Source organism: Pinus tabuliformis, chromosome 9 (genome assembly GCF_031772625.1).
Source record: "Pinus tabuliformis cultivar Carrire ecotype Pingquan chromosome 9, CPIR1, whole genome shotgun sequence".
Taxonomy (NCBI): Eukaryota; Viridiplantae; Streptophyta; class Pinopsida; order Pinales; family Pinaceae; genus Pinus; species Pinus tabuliformis.
In genome coordinates, this window is record NC_142307.1 from 358,949,437 (window position 1) to 358,959,373 (window position 9,937).

The 9,937-nt window shown below is 33.7% G+C and overlaps 1 pseudogene across 1 annotated transcript; it reads right to left on the bottom strand.

Annotated features, from left to right (window-relative positions):
* Window positions 1-6,065: 6,065 nt before the first annotated feature.
* LOC149148691 (gamma-tocopherol methyltransferase, chloroplastic-like) lies at window positions 6,066-8,767 on the bottom strand (annotated as a pseudogene). The gene is made up of 6 exons (XR_016263201.1): window positions 8,581-8,767; window positions 7,811-7,980; window positions 7,205-7,308; window positions 6,974-7,084; window positions 6,477-6,569; window positions 6,066-6,375 (listed from the first exon to the last, which is right to left on the bottom strand). The product of XR_016263201.1 is annotated as a gamma-tocopherol methyltransferase, chloroplastic-like (transcript).
* Window positions 8,768-9,937: the final 1,170 nt, after the last annotated feature.

Genomic DNA, 9,937 nt, shown 5'->3' on the forward strand with positions numbered 1-9,937 from the left:
AACAGGGTTCCCATCATCTACCTGTTCATGGAATACCACATCTCTGCTTGCAAACACCTTGTGAGTATAAGGATTAAACAACTTATAAGCCTTAAACTCACTACAATATCCAACAAAAGTACACTTAATGGCTTTTGAATCTAATTTCTTCTTATATTCTTTCGAGACATGAGAAAAAGCCTTACATCCAAAGACTCTAAGATGACTTACTAGAGGCTTGAAGCCAAACAATGCTTTGAAAGGAGCTTTATAATCCAAACAGTTAGTAGGACTCCTATTATTAAGATACTGTGCAGTGTTTACATCTTCTGCCCAAAACCATTGGTCAAATTCTTACCTTTCAACATGCTGCAGACACACTCCATGAGGATTTTGTTTTTCCTTTCCGCAACCCCATTTTGTTGAGGAGTGTAAGGTGTTGTGAACTGCTGATGAATTCAGTGCTCTTTGCAATATTTGATGAATCTACCCTTCTTGAATTCTCCACCTTGGTTTAAGTGAAGAATTTTGATGAACTTTCCTGTTTGCTTCTCAATCATACTTTTGAATTGGTTGAAGTATTCAAAAGCATGACTTTTCTGCCTGAGGAAATACACCCAGGTGAATCTTGTACATTCATCAACAAATATAAGAAAATAGTAGGCCCCTCCTAACGACCTTGTCTGCATTGGCCCACATAGATCAGTGTGTACAAGTCCAAGTATATCCCTCTACTTCCTATCAACAATAATAGTAAATTAATCTCCATGTAATTTAAAAAGGGCACATGCTTCAAAGTCAACATGCATACTCTTCAAAATAGGAAGACCATTCACCATACCTTTTTTCCAAAGAAGTAGTAGGTCACTGAAGTTTATATGCCCAAATATCTAATGTCAAAGATTCTGTGTAGACACGACTGATGATGCCAATGCTTGATGTGATACACTCCTAACATCCAGTTTATACAATCCTCCTACACGTACACCTGTTGTAATGGAATTCATCTGATCCAGCATGTCCTTAATTACACAATAATATTTAAATAACTCTACCTTAAGATCATAATTGTTATTCTAGATACATAAATCAGGTTCTTATTTACCTTGGGTATATACATAACATCATGAATATGCGTAATGTTTCCATTAGATAGTATAACAGGGACATCACCATATCCCTTGATTTCATACCCTGTATTGTCTCCAAGCTAGACCTTCGTACTAGTGTTGGATTCTTTGAAATTTTTAAACCGTTGCCTCTTACCTGTTATATGTGAGGAGGCTCCTGAGCCAATGAATTAGATTTCTACTTCATCCTCCTTAATTGACAATGTAGAATTAGATACGAATAATCTGGTATTTGAATTCTGATCTGCATCAGCCAAATGGCCTACATGCTTCTTGTGTCTCTGTTGACCTTCATCAAACTTCTTCTTCTCGAAATGTTTAGCCATATGACGAAATTTACCACAATAAAAACATTTTGGTCCTGAATCAATTTTGTTTGGAGACATATCTTGAGATGGAGGTGGATTTCTTTGTGGGGTTCCTCCTCTTTTGTGTGTTGTATTTGTCTTTCCTCTGAAGGGCTTCTTTTCCATTAAGCCAAGATCTGAGCTCTAGTGTTTCAGGGTCATCCGCCTTTCCTCCTCCTGCATTAGGATCCCTTTCAATTATTCAAACTTGGGGGCCTTTTATCTTGCATTCAACCCCGTGATGAACATCGGATAGTCGTTAGTCATACCATTTATGGTAATCATGACCAAATTAGTCTCTGGTACTGTTTCACCAATGTCGCCTAGCTTATTCTTAATCTCCTTGATACGAGAGATGAATGTTGCTAATGATTCACTCTCCTCCATTTTAATGGAGAGAATATTACTTTTCAAAAACAATAGGCGATTTGTGTTCTTGATCTCGTATAAGTCTTTAAGAGTTGTCCAGATGTTTTTTGCAGATTTACATTCTCGAATATGAGGAATAATGCAATCTTTCACAGACAATTTGAGTAGCATCTTTGCCTTGTTCTCCCTCTTTTCCCAGTCCTAGATTATTTTTGTTGTTCCACCTGTAGCTAGGGTTGGCTTCAACTCATCACTGGTTGTAATCGCCCATGCGTTTTGCCCCTCCAACAAGGTGTGCAGCTTAAATTTCCAATTGGAGTAATTTGAACCCTCGAGCTTATTGCTCTCATTCAAATAGGCCTCTTCCATCTGATTGTTCATTTTGAGAAAAAAAAACGACCTCCAGCAAATGAAAACCAGATCTATCCCAGATCCGAAGAGCAATCTCAAAACGCAAGCTTGAGATTCAATTTTAAAAAACATGCCCCAATTGAATTTAAAAAAACTGAGAGCCCCTTTGTTTAAAAAGAAAAAAACATTTTTTTTAAATATCTCTTCCCTTTTTAAATGTATTCAACAATTTAATCCCAAAACATTTAAAAAAAATGTTACAATCCACAGAAGCCCTCAGATTTGGCTCACCACACCATTCACTCTCAAATTATTTCAAGCAGGTTAGGGTCTTCTCTGTGGCTACAAAAATCATTACCTCTCATTTAGATCTAGCAGTACACAAACCAAATCTCTCCAAAATCAACCTCAGGTTCGACATCCAGACCAACATGAAGCAACAACCGATCCGTAGCGCTAATCTTGGACCATTCACCCACCAATCCGTAGCCTCTACTATGCCACGATAGCCTCCATAACACGCAGTCTCCACACTAATATTCATGGTGCGGCCTCCATAATCGGACCTCTCTCTCTGCAACAGATCTGCTCTATGTGAATGAGACCACTGCATCGATGCCAGAATGAGACCACTGCGTCGATGCTCTATTGGCGATCACAGTGGGATGTGAATGTAATGGCCACCCTTGGCCTCCACCTTGGAGCAGCACACTTCCTCACGACCACCACTCAGCTCATGAACTGACATGGCCACCAACACTTTCGTTATGCCTACACCAGCTAGGTATATACGCAGTAGCCTCGACCTCCACAATGGCGCGTCTACCTCCTTTCTCCAACAGATCTCAGCAGATCTTAACACACAGAACCTTCCATGCAGCTCTAGGCATCTCTTCCACTGTGTCGACACTCGCTCAGGCTTGGATCAATCGCGTGGCCACGAGGACTCCTCTTTCGTTGTGTGGAAAGACGCTCGGATGTTAAAAACTAATGGCATGTGTAGGCTCTAGCACCTCACTCCATGACTCCACTATGTTGGCTATCAAAAAACTACTTGATCTGTTGTTAATCCACATCCACTACTCCTTCGCACGACTCTCACCGACAGATTAGACCATCATGATCTTCCCTCTCCGATTCGTGATTATAGGGAGTGATGGACAAAATCGATGTAAGGAAATCAACAATCATCACGTTTGTCAATCTAAAATCCATGATGATCATCACTCATTTTCTTTCAGGTAGAGTGATGATAACTGTGAGTGAAATTAAAAAGAATTGTGTTGTTGCTCTGCCTTCTTACTATGCCAGCTTTCTTCCCACCAGCTCCCCACTTAGGGATTCGCAGGTCCTCTCAAACTTGTAGCTCTGATACCATGTTAAAGAATTGAAGAATCAACTTTATTGTTAAACTGGGTAGCTCACAGGTGAGGAGCTCCACCTGGAGACTACCTCTGGCAGAACGGTCTACCTCAATCATCTTACCATCAAAAATATATACAGTTTTCACACATGTAGGGAAGTTAGAATAGGTGGCTAAGAAGTAGGAAGTAATTCCTAATGTAAGGCTCTATTGAACCGAACCTCTCCAGATTAAATTTTTATTTCATAAAAAAGAGAAAAAAAAATATTGAAACTAAATGGTTCGATATCCATTGACTTAGCCATGTAGATACATTTAGTTAACATCCATGACCAAGATTTAGATGTCTAGTCAAACAAAAACTCCTACCACTATGTTAATTTAGTTAATTGACATCTTGGATTGGAGACAATTTTGGTCTTTTAAGATTCATACTTTGGAATACCTCTAAATTATTCTTTCTAATATTTTTATGCTTAAAATAACTTAAATACATATATCACTCTTATCCATAGAATCAGTCTTATCCATAGAATTTGACCATTGTATTAATTCACATTTAATTTTTTTTGTTAGTTAAGAAACTTCAAGGTTAGAAATGAAGTCGTGTACATAAGACAAGTCTTCTCATTATTCTTACGATCATTAATATTCAAATTTTTCATTTTTATTTATTTTGAATATTAATATAATGATCATTAATAAATATTAAAATTAATATTTTTTATATATTTTAAATATTTTTAAAATATATAAAATTTATAATAAAAATAAATAAATTATATATTTAATTTAATTAATAATAATAAATTTAAATATATCAAGTATATATCAACTTAATGTAAATGGGCATTTCCTTAATAAAACACTATAAATCAAATCTTCAACAACTAATAAAGAATTTGTAGATATGGTAGAGGAATTTTTAAATATGGTAGATTTTAGGTTTGAGTGGTGTGAAAGGATCTTCAACAACTAATAAAGAATTTGTAGATATGGTAGAGGAATTTTTAAGTATGGTAGATTTTAGGTTTGAGTGGTGTGAAAGAAGTTGATAGAAAAAAAACCTCCGAAATTTAACTATAAGAAAATGAATCACAAATACCTAAAATCCAAAAAAAATAAAATTATATATATATATATATATATATATATAATTTACAGTGAAATGTGACACGATAAAATTTCTTGAAAAGCAGCTTTAAACTATCAAGTATCTTACTTACAACCCAAACATATCATGATTAAAATAATAATATTTGTTTTAATTGTGAATATATATAATATTTATTAAAACAAATAATATTTATGACTTATGTTTTTAATCTTCACCCTATATATGATTTGGTTTACATCTTTTGCTAAATTAAAAGTATCCCTGCAAGGAACCTAACGCTTTTTGGGTTTTGAAGTATTAACGAATCAATATGAAGCATTACTTCAAACACACGCTGGTTTGGATTCTTTGTTAATCATTTTAAAATTAAAACCAGTATCACGGGGGATTAGTTCACTATTAATTATAATTGCAGGATTTATTTAAAAAATAGTCTAAATTTTCTATATCTTCCTTTTCCTAATTATTCTTTTATGACCTTGCTTAAAAAAATTAGTTAAAAATTAAAATAATAATTTTGAGTTATCAAATTTAACCATGGTTTATTAAATTTTGCTAATTTTATTTTAGATACTTTATCAAGTTTTTAAAATGGTGTACTTATACTGTTATAAATTTTGAGGTATTTTATATAATGTTTTGGGTTAAATTTGTATAAAATTAAATAGAAAATTTTTGAAATTATAAATTTGCATTGTAGATTTTGAATAATATGAATGTTTAAAAAATAATATAATATTAAATTTATTTATATATTTAAAAAACAAAAAATCAAAATGTAAAAGAAACTTTTTCGCAAAATTAAAAAAAAAAACTAAAATACGTTTTTAAACAAATAAAAATTAAAAACTAAAACTTTCCTTGCGAACAAATAAAAAACTCATGTAAATTTGGAAAGCCATTTTACCCTACTCCAGAGACAAGCACACTTACACATTCGTCAATTTTATGACATAACAATACCCTAATGAATCAATATTCACATTTTACATTAGTTTCTGTATAGGCAAAATGTACCACTACTCCGAAAATAGACTTGAAATATAGATCATGTGCTTACACAATTAACGAAATTATAAGTCAAACCATGCACATGCTTCAGAAAATTACTTCCAAAACTGTAAGTCAAACCATGCATATAGTTATACAATTACTTCCAGTAATATTCTTTTAAATCACCCTACCTCTCGAACTCTCACCAAAGGATTTTCATACAATCAAAACGAACGTTTGGAATAACTTTATTTTTCTTATAGTTCTATTTTGGAAGTTCTTCATGCAGGCTTCTGAGCAGTGATAACTGCATATTTTACTAGTTCCTGTTTGAAGCCGTCCAGCCATAGATGAATAGGAGTTGCACCTTTCATAGCCTTGAATGCTGTCGAAGAAGCCAAACCAATTATTGAACGATAATCAAGTGTGAAATTCAGGGCAATCTAATAATCAGAAAAGTAATCCAAATTTCAGTGATCGACTAAGTATATCAGCGAACATCAAACTGAGATCTTTAGGTAACTGAATCCTTCTTTCGGTTATTTGTAGACATGAATGACATTATCTTCTTATCTTAATCTATTTACTAAAGATAAAACCTACCAAAAGGAAAGTGAGGACCATTAATCGTAGCAGATTGGAGTAAAAGGGAGAACCGGAGTTAGTTTGTCTATTATTGTCGAAAAAAAGAACTACATTTTCTGACCAGTGTGCAGTTTTGATATTCTGCTGGAAAAAGCTTCAATTAATCAGAACTCTACGAAGTGCAATCTCTTTTATTGTCAACTGTCTTACTTGATCTGTTTCACGGCAAAACTACGAGTTACCTGTAGTGACAAAGCTTGAGCCATCCTCACATAGTCAGCAGTGGAACACCAAGCAGGAAGGCAACATGCACGACTAATGTTGTCCAAGAGCTCCTGATGTCAATTCAAAATTTTTGATGTCACAGCGCAACACTTCAAATGCCTCTAGCTGAACTGGAAAAGTTTATGCAGCTAGCTATACATGCATGCACGTTCAGTGATTTCCATCCTTTCTAATCGTTGCAGACTCTTTTTAATAGTTTTGCATCCATTGCATGCCCTATAATGTATGCTGGAACTTCATATTCACATGGGTTTCAATTGATATCTCCATCGAAGTAGACCCATAGCCTAGTTGCAATCCACATGGCTTAGCTGCAACCATGTACATTGTAACTAAACTAAAGGACGCTTCACCCTAAGTGGCATTGTAACATTTTAAATGATTAAACCAAGCTGAAAAGAGTTGCAATAGTGCCCTTAGTGCAAATGCAATTCACAGTTGATTATCCATATACCTGCTCACTAGGCTGCAGAGAGGTCTCCCCTTTCAAGAAGTCTCTGTGGCAGCGGGTCGTCATTATTATCAAACCACCAGGAGCGACTACTCGCGCCAGCTCTTGCATAAACTGTTAAATAAATCGAGACATAGACATCATTTTCTATTTCCGGAATTGCATAATAAGTAATACATTATACATTATGTGTTTAAACTCGGACTCGTGTCAACTTACCAATAAAAAAGAAACAAACCAATCTTAGCTCAACTTTTCTTTATCCGGCATGTGCTCTCCACTCTCCATTGCCCATCTGGAAAAGGCTGCTCTAATGCATTAGCCAGTTGAAAACATGCCTGTGTAAATGTCCACAATTCAAAATCCAGTTTCAGTCTGGAAAACTTAAAATATTCGAACCAACATCAACTCAATCCAGTTTCAGTCTAGAAAACTTAAAATATTGGAACCAACATCAACTCACTACGATCTAAACTGCAATATGCCGGCTGAGGTTATTCTCTTAATTAATTAAGATCTAAATTGAAATATTCATATTAAAGGTAAGTCTATCAAATTCCAAAATATTATTAAAATTTACCATTTACTAACTCAACTAACCAAATTACATTAAATTGTAAAATATTATCAAAATCTATCTTTTACTAGCTCAACTAACCTAATTAGCCTTTAATACATCAAATTCCAAAATATTATCAAAATTTACCTTCCACTAACTCAACTAACCTAGCCTTTAGTGCATTTACCTTACTAGCGAAGGTGCTTCTTTGGTTGAAAATTTTCATATACCTTACTACCAATCGTACTTAAGTTAGCCTTTAGTTGAAAATTTTCATATACCTTATCGCTGAGAGCTTCGGCATCAGTAAGGGCGGTGGCCCTTTTAACCTGCCATTCGCTGATAATGATGCCCTCAACATGGGCTCCATACTTACTACTCAAATACCGCGAACTCCCTCCTAATCCACACCCAACATCCAGCACACGCCTTGGACATTTCGATTCCCCGTCTTCAACACAACAAACAAAACATTCACGTCCGTTATGGCATGTGCAGATTACAAAACTGGGCCCACTTTAAAAGTAAAATTATGGTAACTCCCAAATCTCACTCTCAATCACTCAGTTATGGCATGTGCAGATTACAAAACTGGGCCCACTTTAAATGTAAATTATGGTAACTCCCAAGTGACTGTTTAAGGAGTGGACCAACTTAACTAAGTATCACCGAAGACAAATCCATCAATCAACTACCCAAAAAAACAAACAATCAAACTAAGTAGCACCGAAGACAAATCCATCAATCAACTACCCAAAGAAACAAAAAATCAAACTATCACTATCATGGTAAGATCGGCATCCTTGACTATCACAAAGAATCTATCACTATCATCATTTTGGCTGATCGTAGATTTTAGAAATATTTTATTAACAACAGCAAAGTTAGAAAATATTACCAATCTTACTGTTGTACATTAAATCGTGAAATATTCCCAAAATTTATACTCCAGATAAATTCAAATCGATAAAACAAATCTTTAAAATCAAATCAATACTTGTATAACAAACCAAAGGACGATGGTACGAAAATTTTCATGGTTACTTGTAACCAGAAATGTCTGCAAATTTGAGAGCCTCTTCCACCATTCTGACAGCGGCAGCTTTGTCATCGAGAAGGTTGTCAGGCGGAGAAGGGACGTCGTAGAAGCCAACGTGTAAGTGCTCCCCACGATCCTGCTCCCACGCACCCGAGAACTGATCGTAGAACTCCGCAACATCCGAAAGCACCTTCTCCATTATTTAATTAAATTTAAATTAATATAAAAATCATATCAATAATTGTATTTTTATTTTTTATTATAAATTTGAGTTTTTTTGAGTTTTTTGTTTTATTTTTTTATTTATATATAAACTTATACAAGTAACACATTTCTCTATCCAAAATGTATAATATATTTTATTTATGTTTATAGAATTAGTATATTAATAAATATGGTTGATATACTCCCATAAAAATACACTAAGTGATTATTAGGTCTATGGTGTAGATTTAATATTAATATTAATATTAGTTATTATATAATTATAATTATTTTTTTTCAACTAGTGAGCTAGTGAGACATGTCTAGAAGGATTGAATTTTCGGTTGCTTGGGTATACAAAGACTTTCCAACATGCTTTTGTCAATTATGCTACCACCCATAGACATTATATAATGATATAAGTAATAATTAAGTTTTATAATATTAAGTTTAGAGTATTATATTTTAATATTATATTTTTATTATTATATTTTTAATATTGTTTTTTAATATTACATTTTAATATTGGGACTTCAATATTAGGTTTTAATATGAGATATATAAGTTAAGTATTCAACCAAGTTTTAATTAACATTGAAGGCTAGTTTTTAGTCATAATCTTCTGCTTACAACCTTAGTTTTTTTATTCTAGTAACCTAAATTATGCTTGAAATTAACATTGATCCATAGCTAGATGATATGTCGGAGTTGATCACTAGTCAAGAGAAGACCAAATACCACTCTATCGGGATGTAAGCCTGTTAATGTTTTTTTTTTCTAGTTAGGACTAACCTAAGTACCCACGGGGGATTTGAACCGGTGACCTATCGCAAGGAGTGCCTTAACAGTGCACCCATTCACCGTCAATCCAAAGCCTCGTGGGCTATGCATGTTAATGTTAATATCATTAAAACCCTAATATTAAACCCAACATTATAAAACATAATATTAAATCAAATATTAAGCCTAACATCATAAACGCTAATTTTAAACCCAATATTAAACTGTAGTACTAACCCTAATATTATAAATCATAATATTAAACCCAATACTATAAACTCAATATTATACCCAATATTAAACCTAATCTTACAAACCCAATACTAAATCCAATATTATAAACTCAATATTAAAACTTAATATTAAACTCAATATTATAAACCCA